This window comes from Pteropus vampyrus, unplaced genomic scaffold (genome assembly GCF_000151845.1).
Source record: "Pteropus vampyrus isolate Shadow unplaced genomic scaffold, Pvam_2.0 Scaffold113, whole genome shotgun sequence".
NCBI classification, from domain to species: domain Eukaryota; kingdom Metazoa; phylum Chordata; class Mammalia; order Chiroptera; family Pteropodidae; genus Pteropus; species Pteropus vampyrus.
In genome coordinates, this window is record NW_011888894.1 from 2,206,595 (window position 1) to 2,227,124 (window position 20,530).

The following is a 20,530-nucleotide window of genomic DNA, read 5'->3' on the forward strand; positions in this document are numbered from 1 at the left end:
AGCCTATAACACATTTTGCATAAAAATACATCTTACTATATATATATGACACTAATTTAGTAAATTATGTTACATACTACCATATTATGCAGTTTTAGTATTTAGTTTTAGTATTTGTATGAAAAAGGGGGAAGACTTGATATACTTGTTATACTTAGACTACCTCTGGAAGTTTGTTTTATTTTTTTAAATATCTTTTTGTGTTTCTGAAGCTCCTTTTTTCTTTTTGCCCATGTGTACATCGCCTTTTTTTTAAATCTTAGTAAAAAATGCATAACGAAATTTACCATCTTAATCAGTTTTAAGTGTACAGCTCAGTATTATTTAGTATATTCACATTGTTGTAGAACACATCACCAGAACTTTTTCATCTTGCAAAACTGAAACTCTTATACCTGTTAAACAATTTCCCATTTTCCCCTCCCTCTAGCCCCTGGTAACTATTCTACTTTCTCTTTTTATGAACTTGACTACTTTAGATACTTCATGAAAGTGAAATATAGTATTTGTCTTCTTGTGACTAGCTTATTTTACTTGTCAGAAAGTCCTTGAGGTTCATCTCTGTTGTACCATGTGACAGGATTTCTTTCCTTTTTAAGGCCTAATAATATTCCATTTTAGATATATACCACATTTTATTTATTTATCTGTCAATATATTGCATTTTATAAGCTTTTAAAAAATAGTTTGCTTCACCCTATAAATGTGATCATAAAAATTTGAATGTAAACATTGTATGTGTGGCAATAGGGGCAGAGGTTGGGGGTTATTAAATTATATCTCTCTAAACTTTACAGCAGAAAGAAAGATCCTTTGTCTAGTAAATGATCCAACTTTATGTCTTAGATTTTTGTATTTGAGATTTTTTTTTCGAAGTGAAACATATCTCTTACTAAGAATGGAACAAGAAAAGGAGAGATTATGTTTGAAATTGAAGATGTCTGTGTATGTCAAGATACCCTACCATTTGTCTTACTTCACCTACTCCTAGCATCTATGTTCTTCCTATTTCATGCACTAGAAATCTTGAGACCCCCTTTTTTATAACATGTTTCCTGTGTGTTGATTTTGTTTTCCCAAATGGAGTAAATTCTCAAAGGCAAGAGACATGTTATGATTATATCCTGTAGTGATGAGCATGATAGAAGTTGCTTAAAAACTACATATTCAAGGAAGACAAGAGAGGTGGAGAGAAAAAAGTTCCTGTGCTGAAGAGATGTTTGCTTTTGGTTTTTCTGTGACTCATCTTGGACTCTTTACTAGTGAAGCGTTTCTTCTACTTGCAGACTAAGTGTGTTGTATGTCTGTGTGTGTGTCCATGTGTGTGTGTATGTGTGTGACATTCTCTGCCAAAAGCCCAGGAAAGAGAGCAGAAGCTGGCATGGGCCTGAAAGCCGTGGTCTGATAGTATGTAGTAAGACTTCTGTGTTGCAGCCCCAAATATAATCTCAGATTTCTATTCCCTAATTTTAAGCCTGGATATTCAACTCTCAGAAGGACAGCTGGACCTGTATTTGCCTTAGACCTCTCAAATTTAGTAGCACATGGTAGGAATGTTTGATAAAAGTGATTTGTCATTTTCGATGATAGTGAAAGCATGTAGGGGTATCCAAGAGGTGATAGAGAGTATGTGAGAAATATTTTCAGTCAAATCCTTCTCTAGGTCCCCTACCTCTACTCATGTGCTTCCATTCCCACCCTAAGGGTAAAGAAATAAGGGTTAGCAACATGGATTCCACCTTTGGAAAGCTTCCAGTTCCTTGTTTGTGGCTTTATGCTCAGGCAAGAAGTGTAATCTGTTCACACATATCTGAGATGAAATATATCTGGACCTTGTCCACCAGGTTACTTGAAACCTCACCTCAGACTAAAAATGTTTTAATCGAACTAGCATGTCTGGTCAGCTTGGGCAGCTTTCTTGGTAGGGACCAATTCTTGAGAACCTTAGTGGAGAAGTATGTGCATCTCTAGGGTAGTTGTGGCAAGGTGGTGGGCGTGCGGGATTGGGCAAGAATTTAACTTAGCCAGGATAGCTTGTTGGATGCAGGCATGGAGGAAGGGAAGGGATAAAGTAGGGGACAAAAAGGACTCAGCACTGTGTCATTTTTTGCTCATAGGAAGATACAGGCACTCATTGCCAGGTGCAGAGCTCTGGCCTGCTATCTTTTCACCTCCCTGTGACTGTCACCTCCTGGCTTCCCTGCAAGGCATTTGAGATTAAGTAGGAAATGAAATAGGGACTCTGAATCAGAAAACCTTGCTTTAAGTTTTACAGATCTGCAGGGAGGAAGTGTACCTCCCAGGATCTGTTTCCTATGTGCTAAAATTAGAGGAATCTTATCCAGATGTGTGGAGGTTTCCCTCCATTGTTCTTATGCCCCCTCAGTTTAGCTTGATCTTAAGCTTTTAGCCCTTTCATCCTATCACTGGCCTGGCTTCTGGGAAGCGTAGGGAAAAGGGTTAGGAAAGAGGGGGAGAGTTAAAGAACTGGTTGGGGTATGTGGATTTGCTGTCCTTAAATCCTTTCTGGAACAAAGTGTAGGTTTGGGGAAGAGAAAGAGTGAGTGAGTAGGAGAACAAACAATGCCACCTGTACCACTTGTGTGTCTGGCACTCAGTCCGGACCTTTGCTTCATATTATCAATCTCTTTCTGCATTGTTCCTCTCTCTCATTTAAAGCATAAATGTGTATACACATGTAATTTCTTAATTTCATGGAATCATACCTTTTTAAAACACTGTTTTATAATCTTTTTTCACCTTTTCTCCCAGCCTTATTGAGTTATAATTGACATATAACATTGCGTAAGTTCGAAGCTTACAATGGGATGATTTTATATTGTTAAATGGTTACCATAATATGGCTAACACATTCATCACCACACACAGTTACCTATTTTTTTGTGTGTGGTGAGAATCTTTTTTCATTTGATTGTGTGTTATAGACATCTTTTCATGTTAACCAATACAGAATAAGTGGTTGAATTGTATTTTAATGTGTGGCTATACCATAATTCATTTTTTCTCTAATATTTAATCTCTTTTATCTCAATCTGTTATCAATGGGGTCTTCCCTGTCCCCCTTACTTAAAATTGTAACAAACCTCCTTCCTTTCCTATCTCCCTTTTTGCTTTTCTCTGTAGCATTTAGCACCACTTGATAGACTACATTTTAAAAATTTGTGTATTGCCTGACATGCTCTATTAGAATGTAAGCTCCATGAAGACAAGGATTTTTTTTTTTTATCCACTCCTTTATACCTGATGCGAAGAACAGTTCCTGATGCACAGTTGGTGCTCAATAAGTATTTGTTTAATGAATGAATTTCTTGGACTTTTGGTGTACATATTTGTTTTTTTATTTGCAATATTTTTGTTGTTATGTACATTCTGTGATAAAAACCTTGGTATATAATCTTTGCACATTTTTCTACTTATCCTCTTAGGATAAATTTCAAGAAATTTCAAGAAAAGGATATGCACATTTAAAATGTTGATTCGTGGAGCCAAACTACCTGTAAGAATATTAACTTCTACCAATAGAGCATAAGAGTGCCGATTTTTCCACATCATCAGTAACATTGGATTGTGTATTTTTCATCTTCCTCATGTGACAGGTGAGGCATGGTCTTGTTCCTGTAACATAGTAAGTGAGAATGTGATTCTGGAGCCATCCTGAATTCTCACTTAGCCATTTACTGTGTGACCTTAGGTAAGTCATTTAACTTCTCTCAGTTTTATCTTTGATAAAGTAGGTGTATAGATAGCACCTGTTTCCAGGGGTTAATAAATCAGTTAATTCGAGTAAAATGCTTCTAGTAGTAACTGAGATGGAACACTCAATAAATATGATTTAATTTACATTTCTTTGAATATTAAAGATTGAACATCTTTTCAAATGTATTTTTGGACATTAGTATTTTTTCTTTGGATTGCTTATTCATGTCCTTTGCACATTTTCCCAGTAATATTTTCCTAATAATTTGTAAGAGCTAAAGTATTAACTATTATATATGGTGCAGAATTGTTCCCAGTTTTTTTTCTGTCTAGAAGTTTTACATTTTTAGGTAGTCAAAATAATATTTTCCTTTGTAGTTTTCTCTGCTAGTAGGCTAGTGTTTAGAAAAGGCATGTTTTGCTACCTCAAAATTAAAAAAAAAATACTCATTCTCTTTGTGTGTTTGTGTGTGTATTTTTAAATCTTTAAATTTAATCTTTAAGTCTTTGATCCATCTGGAATTTATTTTGATGTGAAGACAGCAGTTGAGATCTGGCTCTATTTCTTCTCTGTTGAGTAGTGTCCCATTCCCATTTACTGAAGAAGGAGGAGCAAGAGCAAGAATCAGGGAGGATTCTCCTTTAGGATAATCTGTTCTTTCCTCCTCTAATTTGAAAGTGGGATGTCATGGAAATATCAGATATCCGTTTCAGAGAATGAATTCATTTTTTGGACTCAGTAGTCCAAATTCAGTCAATAGTCATTCTAAGTTGTGGGATACATATGCTGTGTAAAACAGTTTGGAATCAGAATTTACAGCTTGACTCCTAAGTGATGAGGTTGCTGCACTCATCGGTGCAGTTCTCTAATGGCTCTGAGGGGCTCCTCCTAAGTGGATCCTAATTCGAGAACTGTTTTGAAGGGGCCATTGCTAGTTTGGAATGATAAGTTCTGTGTTGTTCAAAAACTGAATGAAATGACTGAAGCAGATATTTCTTCATTCCAGCTTGAGAGTATTGATAAAGTATATCAAATGGTAATAAACTCATTGTGTTCCAGCTCTGCCCTCATAGTTCTTTTTGGAACTCTAGTCCCATTCAGTTTCTTGCCTCTGACTCAAGATAGAGGGAGGATGATTCTTGTATAACAGGGCATCCACAAATACCATGGCAGCTACTATCTGTCAGAAATGATGAAGAAGGATAGCTAATTCTTACGTATTGTATATTACATTCCAGGAACTGTTCTGAGTACCATATATGTACGTGTGTGCATGCATGCATGCATGCCCTGCCTCCCCCGCAAATTCATGTCTACCTAGAACTTGTGAATGTGGTCTTATTTGGAAATACGGTCTTTGTACATGTAATCAAGTTAAGATTAAGTCATACTGGGTTAGGGTGGACCCAAATTCAATGACTGGTATTCTTATAAGAGGGAGACAAACACAGAGGGAAGATGCCCATATGAAGATGGAGGCAGAGATTGGAGTTATGCTGCCACAAACCAAGGAATGACAAAGATTACTGACAACCACCAGAATCTTGAAGAGGAAGAAAAGCTTCTTCCATAGAGCCTTCAGAGGGAGCATGGTCTTTCCAACACCTTGATTTGGACTTCGAGCTTCCGGAAAGAATACATTTCTGTTGTTTAAAGCTATCCAGTTTGTATTATTTGTTGTGGCTGCCCTAGGAAACCAGTACACAGTCTAATTATCAACTTCATTTTCAGATAAGAAAACCGAGGCCTCAAATGGTCGAATACTTGGAGATCTCTCTAAGCCAGCTCTGCTGGCAGGGCATTTACTCTGAAATTTCTGCTTTTGCTGTTGTCAGCTTTCCATATTCACCATGGCCATCAGCTTCTGGTAGCACTGGGGCTGAGCTGCTGGAACGACTCCTTTCTCTAACATAGCAGTACAGCCTTTCCTCATCCTTGCCCACTTCACGCCCTAAAGAAGAAACTCTTCTCAGGAGACTTCTGGCTGTAATAGAAAATTTCACTAGGTCTTTTCCTGGTCCTACTCCTCCAGGTGAAACCAGGCTTTTATTTTTCATTTCCATGCAGTGTCGGAGAAGTGTGGGTGACATTTAGGGGGAGGGCCACCTAGCTTCTGGCGATTGTTTTTATGCTTCTCATTTCTGGCCTGCTATACTTCCTCAAATTTCTGACAGTAGGTAATTCAAGTCTTGTTTTTCTTTGTAGCTTTCAGGATCTCACACACAGCTCACGTGGCACATATCATAGTTCATGGTTGTGAGCAGAGAAGGAGCAGCTTCATGGCAGCACTTGTTGTGGGGGCCCTAGTCACTTGTTCTTAATGAATCCAACCCACCACTGTGGCTCTCTCTCCTATCAATGGGGGATGGAAGGGGAGAAGGGCATTATCTGACCCAGCTCATCTACCTGAATAGCTTCTTGTCTTCCCTGTTTTCTTCTGCTAGCATCCCAGATGTTTCCTCCCTATACATTCCATTTCTGGCTATGGAATCTTGCCTGTTTCCAATATAGACCTTTTATTTTGGGTCCTCCTCTTATTCTTAGCTCCTCTCACTAGACTGTGAACTCCAGGAACTCAGGAATCATATCTGTTTTGTTGGCTGTTGTATCACAGGACTGAGCAAAGACCTGGCACTTGCTAGCTAGCCCAAAAAATGTTTATCAAATGAAGAAATGAATATTAACCTTGAAGCTTTGGAACCCTAGTTTCCTTGCTTCTTGTTGAAGCCAAGCACCAGATTAAGAACTTTAGAAGCCTAAGCAATAGAACAGTTGTCATGTCCCTCATACTTTTAGCTCTCAGTATATATTTCAAAAATAATATTAAACATAAATATAAGGAGATACCGCAAAGGATAGGGAAAATCCAACAAAATGCTGATATAGATTTTTTAAAATCATGGTTTCTACTTGGATAAATATAAAATATTTAAAACATTTGTTTTTATTGTGTCTGCTTTGCCGATTTTCTAAGCACATACTATTGGATAATTCTGCCTGGACCAGCCCCTCCCTCACCTTGGACTTCACCTTCCTTTTTACTCCATCTGCTGAAATTGCCAGCCCACTCCTTTCACCACCCCGCTCCCCAGGAGTATCTGGCTCCTGAGACTGCAGCCTGTGGTCCCTGGGGGCTTGCCAAGAAAGTCAAGTAGAACATGCACAGTGCTGAGGAGTACCTCATATTGAGAACTCCCATGATGAATTGTGATTTATAGTCAGCAAAACCCATTGTGCCAAGTAATTACACTTTGACCATTTTTAGTCATGATATTCTGCTTCCTGATCCTGTATATGGAAAGCCCAGAAATTTCCCTGTGGTCCTCCTTCCTGGGTTACTGAGAGAGAAGTCAAGATGCAGGTTCACTCTGCCTCTATTAATCTGGGCCTTGCTGAGACCATTCAGAGAAGTAAGATATGATTCTGGAAGTGGAGCCTAGGCCTCCTACAGGCTGTTCCAAGGCTATGACCACAATCAAATTCTGCTGCTGCTTGATTCCAAAGAGTTTAAAATAGCATTGGAAACCTCCTAGGAAAAACACCACCGTAACTTCTTGGCTAAGGAAGTAGTGTGTTCTGGCCAGAGCAGAAAGGGTAGCCAAGGCTCCCAAGTTCTATTCTGGAGCTGTTGATTTGAGGTGTGACATTCAGCAATCTGAGATGATGGATGATGTCCTTTAACTCTGGTTTCTCATCTCAGCACACAGAGTGATATGGGCTGCGCTTGCAAGGAAAGAAGCTAATACACTGGTCCCCTGTTTTCTATGAGAGCCTCACCATTAGATGTCCTTCTTTTCATTTGAATTTCCAGGCTCCTTTTTAAAATGCAGACATCTCCGCCCCCAATACACACAGAGATAATATGAGAACCCAGCAATATTATCCACGTTTTACTTGAATTCATTTAATCAGAATTGCTTTCCTTTTTCCCAGTGTGATCAGATCAGCTCTTCTAAGGAGTGAGAACTTTGATAGGGTTTAGGAAAGGAAGGAAAGGTCTGTGTGGGGCACATACTTTGGCCTTGGACAGCCAGAGAGTAACGTGAGGGCACCAGGTGCATGACATGCTACATGAGGAAGAACAAATTCACATCCTTGGAGAGTCAGGAATGTATTAGATGCTTTTTATATATTATTTAGTTATCAATGCAAATCAAGTTATCATCTGTATTTTGGCATACGGGAAGCTGAATGTCAAAAAAGTTATATAAGTTGCCCAAGGTCAGACAGCAAATGAAAGACTGAGCTAGGATTTATTTCTCTTCAGGTCTGTCCAATTCCAAAGCCCATGCTGTTTTCACAGAGCTCTTCTATCTCTGACAAGATTTAGCAAAAGGAGGGTGGGCTAAAAAGAAGATGAGGAGATGCCGTCTTTCTCTACCTCACAATTTTGCTTGTTGAGACCTGTTTAGTCAGAGCATCCTGTTTATAGAATACTAGATTCTATATATAGAGATGCCGCAACAACATATGTGGGAGAGATACCAATTGGCTGTAGGGGAAGATTAAAAAAAAAACTTTGTTCTTTACTTCTAGGTCGTCATTACAGTGTAATCCACAAGTGTCAAAACACCACTGGAAACACTGGTTTATTGCTTGAGAGACCTCCTATCATCCAAATAAAACCTGTCGATACATTCCAAGGAGTATGCCATGATGAGGGCAGAGGTGAGGGTGTGGTGTGCCCTTACTACATGTACTGGAGCTGGTGGCACCTGTTATGTGACTACTGCAGTGAATTATTACTGAATAAACAAGGGGTGTCTCTCTCTTCTTTGCCTTTCTAAAGGGATACCAGATGGCAGTGGGCGTTGGCCCAGATCCAGGGGGGCCTGACCTCTGGCCTGGCAAAGGAGACGGCCTAAGAGTGTCAGGTGATAGAATAAGAAGAACTATGGCCGGGTATAGTTTTAGAGGCATCAAGAATGTGTCTTGCCCCTGAAATATTTGCCTTAGCCATTTACTATTGCTAGGAATTCCACAAGTTAAATTTCTTTCCCTTGATTTAGGTCTTTGAAACCCTATTAAAAATGAAGAGATTCCAGGAAAAGGTTTGATTATGAAGCATCTTGGTTATGTAAGCGGAAGTGTGATTCAGTTTATGAGATTGATTTCTGAGAACTAGACTAAGGCAAGGGACAGAGAGGAGAGGGCACTGTCCCTCCCCCCACCCCCCCAAGTCATAGGGACAGGAGAGTGACGTCACTGAGTTGGTGTTAAAGGCTCTGAAAAAGAGAAGTTGGGTCCCTAAAGAAACACTTTGTTTTCTTCACAGTTTTGTCTGAGAAGCTAGCAGCTGAGGATGGTGGAGATGGAGGTTCTTGACCCCAAGAGGGGGTGCAGAGTAGAGAGGTTTTCCACCAGTGTGCTTGGTATGCAGGCATAATGTTTGTCTGGAGCAGCTGACAGGCAGAATGTAACAAGGAGTACAAGACCTTTGAGTCTGTGGTTTGCTGTGATGTCCTCAGACAAGACCATCACAGATCTTAGGAAGCATGAGGGCGCTTCCCAGAAATGACGTAAAATTGTGGTGCAAAAGAGACCACTGATGACAACATGGGCAGGGCACTTCCTCAGTAGCCACTGGTCATAGGCAACTTCCGGTTTTGATTTCCCAATGAGTTGTGCTGAGATAGGGCTTTACCAGAAAGCAAAGTAAGCCATGTCAAAAGTAATGACAAAGCACTTGGAGTGTCCATGCAAAGGTGCAGGTCCCCTTGTCCCCTAACTTTGTGGAGCCAAAATAGCTAATCCAGAGGCTACCAGCCTAGCACCTGTGAGTCACATCTACAATTTTTTGACCTGAATTCCTCCAAAGAGAGGGACCCTCCCTAGTTGACTGTTCACCTTTCATTTATTAGTGTTCTCAAACTGCCTTTGTGATATGAATTCTCACATCTTTCCCTCCTTCACGGGAGCTTTCACAGAGGTGACTCAAATCTCAGTGCCTTTCCCAGCTCCTCACAGTTGGATTCCTGGATGTCCTTTACCCTCAGGCTTCAACTTTAACTCTGTCCACGTTCCTACCCTAAGTCTAGAGCATTTCTTTTTGATCAGACTTCTGGCTTCATTCAGGCCTCTGGGGTTATTACTCATTTATTCTGGAGTATTTCCCTAGTGGGCTGTCCTAGGAATGGTCTCTACCATTTGCTTCCTAAAGTTTGGCAAGGTCTAAACCTCCTTCCTTACTGGAATCGGCACAACTCTGGAATTTTCTGGCTGTACCACACACCTTTGTCTTTCCCCAACTACCATAGCCCCGTACACAAGATCTAGTGATGTAGCTGGATCAGCTGATCACCAAGATTTTGGAGCCAGTACCCCCAGCAGGAAGGACCTCCTGGGCATGTGTACTGTACTCTGAGAGATATCCCTGCTCATCAATTACTGGCTCCCCTCCATTTCACCTTAATTTCGACTTTTTCCTAGGAGGATCAAGCTCTGTCCCCTGGCCTGGCAGGGACCCTCTAGCCCTGTCTACAACCCTTCTGTCAAACCTTTAACACCAGAGGCTGTGGCCTTTGCTTTCCAGCTTCTCTTAGGCCAGGTCCCTTTTCCGATACTAGAGCCTTTTCTTGCATCTAGGCTTCAGTAGATGAAGTCCTGCTCATGCACAGATCTCCCAGTGTTGACTATCCTGAATTCTGCCTAATACTTTCTAGGATAATTGGATATCATTCTGGTCTGTCCAGCTGCACTTTTGGAACAAGGTTCTTAGCTTAGTCAGGCTCCTATTCTGAATTTCATGCTAGCTCTCTAGCTACCTCTGCCTCAAAAGGAGCTTTTAATATGCATGTGTAAAGCTCCAAAAGAGAAAGAATATAACATTTTCCAAACTTATTTAACTAGAGAACCATTTTTTTTTTCTGAAGGAATATTTATTAAAATTTCACAGAGCGTGGAGTTTGATGGAGCACAGTTTTGGAAAATAAGAGCCTTTATCTCAAAGGAATGGACATCTAATAGAGGAATTCCTGGTGAAGGTAATGTGATAATCAGTGAAAAAAAATATGGAGGGATAGGCAATCTCTCCTTGTGCTCTTCATTGAACAAGTGCCCACTGAACATTTACTGTTGACCAGTCTCTGCTGGAATCACACCATGTGTTTGACTGCTTACCATGTGTCTGCATGAGGCCAGTGTTGACCTGGAGTGGAGCCTTAAGGTGGGGGCGAGGTAGGAATTCTACATTCTTTCTCTCATATTTGGATCCTCTTCCCCTTTCTTCAGTTGAAACAGGAAGAGGTGAGTGGGGGGTGATGCCATTATTACCACAGACATCAGCTTCTGGATCCAAGGAAGGAGGGCTTGCCTGAGGCTTCTTTCCCCACATTTGGCCTCTTTCAGGATTTCTCTAGCACCTCCCACTCTAGGACTGTTTAGCTCAGCATCAGTCTCAAGTCTCACTTTTAGTTCAGGATTTTGACTAATTGGGATCAGTGCCAAGTGGAATGGAGTGGATGTGACATTATACATTTTGGAATGGATGTGACATTATACATTTTTTACTTTCCATATGAAATCCCTCTTTTATAGCTCTTGGGTGGTCCAGACTATAATAATTGTTTTCAGCCATTCAGTAGAGGTAAACCCATGCTCTGTGGGCAGGCTGATCTTGCAGGTAGAGAGCCATCTGAATATGTTAGGGTGGGTGACCAAGTACCTGGAGCTCCAGCTAGCATAGGTTAACAAAAGAGGAAGCCAGTCACTTACTCTTTTCCAGGACAGAGTGGAAAAGACTACCTGAAGCAGATAGAAATCTCTAAGACTCCTGATTAAGAAATTGCTAGCTCTCTTTGAGACCCTGAGGTATATGTCTTTACTGTCATGAGTGAGATCTTTGATTGGCCAATCTTTATTTAGTTGGTCGAGCTAATCATAAAACAAAATAGATAGAAAGGCTCAGCTTTGACCCTGCCCCTATGTATGATGTTTTTTGAACATCCAACAGGTAGCATGCTCTACCCACAGGTCCCACCCTAGGAGCCTTGGCTTATGGCACATGTCTATCTCTGCCACTCCTCTGAAAGACCATGGTTTTAACTGTGAAGATCAAGGAGTGAGCTAACTTACAGGGCGGTGGAAAGAGGGCTTGAAATGGGCATTTAGAGATCTTAAATAGACCCAGTCAAATATTTGGTCAGTCTATAGGTACTTATAAGTATTAGTTAGCCTATAACTTCAGAAGGCTTGTTTTCCTCTACTAGTCTTTTCCTAACAGCCTCTCTACATAAAGACATTTTCTAAGATTTTGTTCTTAGCTCTGTTCTTTCTTCCCTCTGTATACTATCCTTCATGTCATCTTTGCTTATGGTTTTAGCTACCACTGCTATGTCAGAAATTCTCAAGTCTCTATCTCCAACCTAAATTTCTCTTCTGAGTTCCTGCCTCACAATGTACAGACACTATTGACATCATAACCTGGATGCCTGTTAAGCATTTTAAGCTCAACATATCCAAAGCCAAATTATATTCTTCACCAACCCATCCTCTTCTCCCTATTCCTCTATTCCTTCCTATTCCTCCTCCTCTGTTCCTTAACTTAGGAGCATCACCATCCAGGGTCATTAGTTAACTTGTTTCTGCATCACTATCTTATATTATGACCCCACCAGAAATTTAATCGCTCTGAGTATAATGTAAGATTTGTAGGATGTGGGTGAGTGATTTCTTTTTTCCTTTCCTTCCTTCAGTTGTAGCAAGGCAAGCAACTTGAATTCTAATACTGGCTTTTCCTGTCCCTTAAAGCCCTTTTGCCTACCTTGCCATTAGGAATTTAGCACTGTTCATATCACCCAGGTATGTGGCCTTGGTCTCTTATAACCTTTTTCTCCTCTGCAAACCTTCCTTACTCTGTTATCATTAAGCACTCCAGATAATTCTTACTCTATTATGCAAAGCAATTGAACTCTTAGCTTTCCCTCCATAACTCACCTCTGTATGTCCATAGCCCACTGAAGGGCTCTACTGAATTAAAAAGCTCACCTACTTTAACTGCACAAGGATTTGTAGAACCTCTGATATGTTCTTTTACATTATCTTTCCTCTTTTGAAAGCATTTCTTATTTTAGATAGGATTTACTTCTTCTTACCCCAGGAATGGTTTTGCTTTGAAGCATCTGTAGAGGAGAAGGTAAGAGGATGTTCCAGGCAAGAGCAATAATGTGAATATAGGTAGCAACCTACATGAAACCTATTGTGGGCAATGAAAAAACTAGTCCAACTGGAAAGAAGAATTCTTGTTGGGGAGCAGAATAGAGCTCAGAATAGATTAGAAAGCCCAGAAATGGACCTACATTTCAGTGGGAAAGAATAGTGTTTAGGATAAATGTATAACCATTAAAAATAAGTTTCTGTCTATGGCCATGCCACCCTGAACAAGCTTGATCCCATCTGATCTCGGAAGCTAAGCAGGGTCAGACTTGGTTAGTACTTAGATGGGAGACCACTAGGCAGACCAGGTGCTGTAGGCGTAAAAACTAAATAAGTAAATAAATAAATGAATAAATTTCTGTCACTTTCTAGCAAAATAAATTCTAGATGGATTAAAAGAATTTTTTTACATTAAAAACTAAAGTAATAAGTATACTAGAAAATAGTTTTTTAGTATGGCATCGAAAGCAGAAAGTATAAAGGAAAAAGTGATGGATTATCTAAAAAAAAAATTACAATAAACATCACATACAAAATAAAAAGTAGATGACAAACTGGTTACAAAGAGTTTTCAACATGTCTCTAATGTGCAGAAAGGTTTTCAAATCAATAGGAAAACAAAAAGCAAAAGAAAATGGGTCAAAGTCATAGAAGAATAAATACAAATGACCAATAAAGCTTATAGAAGAAGGCTGTTTCATTTTAATCCAGAAAACACAAACAAATGAGATATCATTTTTTAAGTGTCTGACTGAAAGATGTTAAAAAAAAATATGTATTGCTGGTGAGGGCTTGAAGAAACAGGAACTCATACTGTGTTGCTGAGAATAAAATTAATACAGTCTCTCTGAAGTTCATTTTGGAAATATGTATCAATTTTAAAGTGCACATGCTCTTAAACCAGCAATTTGACTTCTAGGTATTTATCCCGAGGGAAAGCATACAGAGAGATATATGTATGAGGATATTTGTTACTACAGAGTTTATAAAGCAATCAAAAGGGCCATTGATAGGGGATTGGTCAGATAAATTGTATGTTCATACAATGGTAAATGAAATAGATCAATAATTATTGACATGAAAGGTAGCATATTCAGTATATACATGAAAAAATAGCATATGAATCTGTTTCAGTTGAAGTAAATATGGCTATAGCTATGTGTATATATTTAAAAATTCATACAACACATTAACAGAAATTATCTTTTCTGATTTATAAAAAAATCTATGCCACTTAAAAAAAATAGGAAATAGACTCTGACTTGAGGTTATGGGTGGGCCGAAACCAGGCACAGTTATTTTACCTATGTAGACTAGGTAATGAATAGTGATGATAAAAGCAGTGTTCAGGGAAGGTTTTATGGTGCGAATGTATGAAATGAATGAAGTGAAAAATGAGGTTAGAGAAATGAGTTAGGAAACCATAGTGGCAGACTGGGCGTGAACTAATGAGGCATAAGCTAGGGTAGGCAGTGGGATTATAACGAAAAGGACCAATATGAGGGACATTCCATGGAAGGAAACACTGATCTGATAGTCTGTCAGGAAGAGGATAAAAAGAGTAGCACGTTACTGGTAATGCCACGGTATATGTCTACCCTGTGAAGTTGGAAAATTACTTGCCATGACAGAAAAGGGGTAGTTGGAAAGGAGAACCACTCTTCTAGAAGGAGGGTACAAATTTGTTTCTTGGAGTTAATTTGAAGGACCAGAAATACACCCAAAAGGAAATGTTTCGTAGGCTGGGGATTCCTATTTAGAGAAAAAAGTACTTCTAAACTAGAGGAAATAGGTGAAAGTGGGAATTCTCTAGATCTGACACCCTTGACATGCTTGAGGGAGGGTGGTCATATCTTGGTTTTCCCTTTCCTGTCAGCAGCAGTCTTAATGGACCCTGGAGAAGAGTGTGTTATAGTGTTCTCAGTTGGAACTGAGAGTAGAGCTTAAAAAGAGGTAGGAGTGGGTACTAATCATCATAATAAAATGATAGTCACAATATTGTTTAAAAATCACTCTATCATTTAAAAGGCCATTATATGCAGCGACTTAGCTAACAATCCTGTATGTTATGTATTGTTATTTTTCTCCTTTTGTAGGGATGCCAAAGCTCAATTAGAGAGTAGAATTTGGACTGAAACAAGTATTCAGGCCTCAAACTACATTTCTCAGTTCTTTACTCTTCATCTCCTAAAGATGAATTTTGTAAGGATGGGAAGACTAAAGCAAAAATTGCAGCCTGGAGCTAGAGGTACCCACAGTTAAGCGGTTGGAGGAAGAAGAGGGCCAGGAAAACACCATGTCACTCATAGTCACTGCCTTGTCCCCTGGCCCTTGTAGGCCCTGACATTCATCTGAACTAGAGAATGTTGGATTTCCATTGAATTCATGGGGAAAAAGAAAATCCTAATCTGTTCATAAATAGCATGAGATATTTTGGAAGTCAGGTTGGTCAGTTTGGTTATAGCAGAGTTAATATGCTAGCTTAGTGGTTTATTGAATTCTGGCTTCGTTCTTTTGAAAGTAATACAGTAAAAGCATATTGACTTTGACCCATGAGGGAAGGACTTGTCTGAATTAATTACATGGAAATAATTTTTTTTACAAATTCATTAGGTTTGTTTACTTTTAGAATCACATGGTAACTCATGTATATGCTATCTGGTAGGGACCCTCAGAGGATCCACTTTAATGAGTAAAAAAATCAAAAGTCTCTTAAGTCACTTCAGTTTTCCAACTGTTATATTTGTGAGTTTAAATTATTTAGCTAACCCATTCTGATAGCATAAACACAAAAAGCAGCTTTTTTCCTGTCAGAAGTTCTGAATTAACAGGGAGGATCCACTTTAAATAGGTTCTCCGGCAATTTCTAGACTGATGTCCACTAAGAATCTTGCCAAGGCATCCTTGTAACCCAGTGCTTGGAGCATAGTGGGCAGTGGTTGAATGAATGAATGAGTGAGCGAGTGAGTGGGTGAGTGAGTGAAGGACTGAATGAGTCTTTCTCTCTGAGGCATATTGAGCTGTGTGGAACTGTCTTCCCATAGCCTCACACTACAGCTTGGCTAGGTGGTTTGGGGACAAGTCTTTACTTTGGATTTTATAGTGGTGGTGGGGGAGGGCGGGCAGAGAGGAAATGGAGACACCATGGGAATTTCTACTCTGAGCTGGCAACTCCACAGAGAAGGGACATTTTCAAAACCAGTAAGCTGGTGTCAGTTGAATCCCAGTCACTTGATCTTTCCTTCTAAAAAGATCAGGCTGCTGAGAAACTCTGGAGCAAAGGAGGAGGCTTTCTGTAGGTAGGAAATTTCCTTCCTATTGGCAACCGGGATATTACCCGTAGAGGGCAGCTACTTTCTAAGTCCCCTGGAGGAGGCTCTCTACCACCCTTCCTCCTCACTGGATTCTAAATCAGGAGCCTCTCTTGTTCATTACTGGTTTTGCTTACCCAGCCTGGCCCTGCCCTTTGGCTTTATGCCATTGGCGATTTTTAGCCCTACTAGAAATTATACCCTCAATGAGGCTAAAGAAAACTGGGAGGTTCTGGATCTGGCTCCAGAGGGACTGGGACCTGTCACCTAGCCCTGCCTGTGTTTCCTGGCATGCATTCCAGCCACCTTTTTACTCTTAGCACAGTCCTTCAAGTCCATAATTCTGCCTAGGTACGGGTTAAGGACCGACTTCTTCAGGGGGACTGCAGGGGCAGGAATGTCAATTCTTTGGGGAAAGCTCCTGACACCAATCTCCATGTCCTGCTTTAGGAGAATTATTGGTCTCATATAGTTGATTTGCCAGTGACATTGGGAGTGGTTGGGGACATGGAGATTCTTCATATCACAAAAAGATTTACCACCAGGTTTTTGTAAGCATTGAACCTGCTTTTCAAAATAAAATTTGATTTTCATGCTAATAATAATGTGTAGTTATTTGCATCAGAAAAAAACTTTTGCGACTTTTTAGGAAAACATCCTTGTTTTAGAAAAGAGTAAACTTCAGGAGGTCTAGCAAGGGCAAAGACATACCTGTACTGAGGAGCCGACAATCAGATTATGTGAAAGGAATTGAAGCAGAGGAGAGCACTGCATTAGAGGAAGTCTCCATCCTTCCTGAAGGAGCATTTCTTGGGATATTTTTCAGGCGAGGGAGGGGAAAAATGCATTCCTTTCCCCAGAATGCCGTGCTTACATCTCTGGGTAATTCCTGCCTCACTGACTTTTACCTTAGTCCTTTCAGACTATACCCAAAAGACATGGTAATACCTCAGTATTTGAGAATTTGCGAGGCATATTTAAATAAGTGAAAACCTAAATTACTGGATGTGAATGACTGAATGCAACTTTATTAAATTCAATGTGTAAAAAAAAGACTAATATTAGCAAAATGTCAGTGGAGGTTCTTCAAGGGACCTGATATAAGTAATCAATTAGATTGATTTGTAATTAGAATTATCTAAACTATAATAAGCGCTTGTAAAATCAGTTTATTCATTTATCAAATATTTATTAACTGCAGAGAGTTCTGTGATAACTTGAGGTAAATTGATAGGGTATGACAGGTATAGACTAACCGAGAACTCAGAGGAGAGATTGTTTTTAGCTTTTGGATCTAGAGAATCAGGGAAGTTATATGAACACAAATTTCCTTGTTTTAAAGAACATTTAAACATCTTGCTTATACTCTAGTCAGAGGTAATGTTGATACAAATGAAAATATTTTCATTCCTATTATTAAAAATTATTCTCATTCATATATTTAAAACTCGGAGTTAATAGTAATACAATGTATTTCTTTTCACTCTGCTTCTTTGCTAACCTCTAAAGAAATTTTCCAAACAGCAGACCTTTGGTAAAAAAAGTCCAGTCCACTCTCTTCTACTAGGCAGTACCTTTGCAGCTAGTGAATGGAGTGAGGGTGCGGACCCAGTCAGGGAGGCCACTCTTTCATGAAGCTTGTCTGTGAAGTGAGGAGAGTTAGTGAAGGGGAGACACAGGATCTAGGGAGGGTTATTTATTTTTTGAGACCTGAATATGTCCCTGTGTTGTGGAGAAAGAGCTAGTAGAGAGGGAGAAGTTGAAGATTGAAAGAAAAATGCAAATTGTTAAGGTATTTGGGGAGAAGGGTCTACGGTATCCTGAGCACCAGTACAGAGATTAAACTTGAACTGAACAAAGGGCTAGGCTACCAGTGAGGTTAACTCTATCACCACCACCACTTAACACCATTTATTGCTTTTCTACCTTTTGCTAGCACTCTGTTGAACACTTTTAAGTCTCATTTGTTGGGGGCAAGGGATATGATGGGGCAGAGGGATTTGGTAAGATTTTGGAAAGAAAAAGTTGGAGTTTCTGTTGGGTTTTGTTTTCTCTAGGCAGAAGAAGCTGAGGTTAAGAGCAGGGATAGTGGGGGCAGTGGCATGGTTTTTAAAAACTGTTGTGCCAATGGCAGTATTCTGAGGACATGTAGGAAGATAGCTGAGTGGTGCTGAAGACCCAACTGATATTGGAGACGAATTTCAAATAGCTGTGTTTTTATTGGACAAATGGTAGACTCGTGAGGGGAGTGTAAGATATTGGTAGCAGAGTGATTATTGTCTAGTTGGCTAGAGAGAAGTGAGTGAAGGAGAGGACTGATAGGCAGCAATACAATGGTGAATGGATATCAAGGGACTGGAAGTCTCAATGCTGTTGAAGGACAGAAGCTGTAGAACTAAAGACAAGGAGAGGTAGAAATGTATGAGGTCATGACCAAGCAAAGGGTCTGACTTGGAGTGGAAAGGGAGACTGATCAAGGTTCCAAAGTCCTTGAAGACTAAGAGGTTAGTAGTTGGTAGCAATGAGGAGTGTAGTTGCTTGGTACCAGCCTCAGCAAAGGAAAGATTTTGGGGTAAGAATAGATAGGAATGGGTAGGAATAATGGCTTTGAAGCAGCAATGAGACAGATCGTTTCTCTTCTTGGTACATCTGGGTACTGACAAATGATTTTATGGCAGAACCTTCAGTACCCAGAAATCAAGTTCCTCAAGGAGTGTCAGGTTTCAGCTAGGGAGAAAGAGGCCAGAATTATCTTTTAGGCCTGCATTCCTAAATACCACAGAGTTTTAGTAGTTGGGGGAGGTTGGGAGGGGAGTTCTGGTCAAGTGGAAGGACCTCCACAAAGTATTGGACCTTTACCCAGAGTTTGCAGGGACTAAACTCTTGCAGGCAAAATCCTATTTGGCCACTAGGGTGTTTTGAGCTGTTCAGGATCAGGTTGGGCCAGTGTTAATCTTTTGAGAGAGGGTAGAGGGAAACTTTGTTAAGGTTTCTCGCTTAAAACTCTAGGAGTCAGTGGACTCTTGAGCCTTTCTGTTTCTGTGGGATCTGGAATTGTTTTTCCCTCTGTGCATGGTGACAGCAAATAATGCCCTGAAGCCCACATGGTTTGAAAGAGTCTGGAAATAGGTTATTTATAAAGATGTTTTTGGATTTTCAGTGGTTCAGGATTCCTTTGGCATTGTTAGTACATGACTCTAAACATTTGAGAAAAAAGCCTCCACATAGCTGAAAACACACAAAATCTTCACAGTTCTTTTAGCTCCTTTTTAATTTGATCCATTTATACCACCAGCCTTGCTATAAAACCAGATGTGAACAGCTCAGAAAATGATTGCCTAATCAGCCATTCACCACAGAAACCTAAGCAAAGTTGTGTGGCCCCCAGCAGAAGAGGCTATGTGGCTCAGAACTCGGGGTACTTTCTAAATTGTTTGTGATTGGTTTTGCCACTTACAAATGAGAAACTTGTCTGGCTCAAGTTAATCATACACAAAGTTGGAAGATAACAGGCCGGGAGAAAATTTTTGCAATATATGTAAAAGACAGTGGATTAATACTCATAATCTATAAAAGGTTCTTATAATTCAATACGGAAAAGACAACAAACCCCATAGTAAATGAGCAAAGAATACAAATAGGCAGGACAAACTGGAATTTCATCTAAAGAAATGCTCATCCTCGAGCACGGGGTTCTGTGGACAAGAATGTTCACTGCATTGGTAAATATCCATGAGTAGGGGGGACTGAAATACTATGTGGCCATGAAAACATTGAAGTAGGTTTCTGTATCAGTGAGAAAAGCAAGTGCAGAGCAATATGAATAGAATGTTCCCATTTATTTTTTAAAAATATTTTTAAAATTTGATTTGGAATGTATTCACCCCGTTTTAAGTTTTTTTATAGAGTTCATTTAGGTTAAAAAATATTTAAGGCTATATTCTTCTAATTATGATAGTAATGAATGACATGACAGCTTTCGTCTTATGTTTATGTAAGATAAAAGATTTATTCTCCATCTTCATCTTTTTACTCTCTTTATTTGTTTAATTTGGTATTATAAATCTTAACCTCTAAGAGGAATTTAGTGACCTCTTGCTGCCCCTCCCTCCCCAGGAACTAAAAGGATTCCTGAGGGAGGCTACTGGGCCATAGCGCCTGCTGTTGGACTTTTTGGTATGATGACCAAAGGAATTCAGGATTCAGAATTCTCCCTTCTTAGGATTTGCTCCTTTTGTTATTATCCACAGCCTTGCAGAGCCTCTCCGCCTTCCATTTCTGATGCAGTGAGAGGGGCTGGGGCCTCCTCTGCTTGGGAGGCTTTGCTTTCTCTTTACCCTTACAAAGG

The 20,530-nt window shown here is 39.8% G+C and overlaps 1 long non-coding RNA gene and 1 pseudogene across 26 annotated transcripts in view; both read left to right on the forward strand.

The window, feature by feature from the left end:
- Window positions 1–20,530, forward strand: part of LOC105295765 — a 113,069-nt gene that overhangs the window by 46,432 nt on the left and 46,107 nt on the right. For 14 of the 26 annotated variants that reach the window (XR_002781672.1, XR_002781668.1, XR_002781666.1 and 11 more), the window contains 3 exons: window positions 3,447–3,617; window positions 8,255–8,386; window positions 10,614–10,701. This is a non-coding gene — a long non-coding RNA (uncharacterized LOC105295765). Of the gene's footprint in view, window positions 1–3,446; window positions 3,713–5,449; window positions 5,633–8,254; window positions 8,387–10,613; window positions 10,702–20,530 lie in introns of those variants that run through there. The other 12 variants (XR_002781684.1, XR_002781673.1, XR_002781679.1 and 9 more) reach the window with 8 other exon arrangements.
- Window positions 13,074–13,191, forward strand: LOC111743431 (annotated as a pseudogene).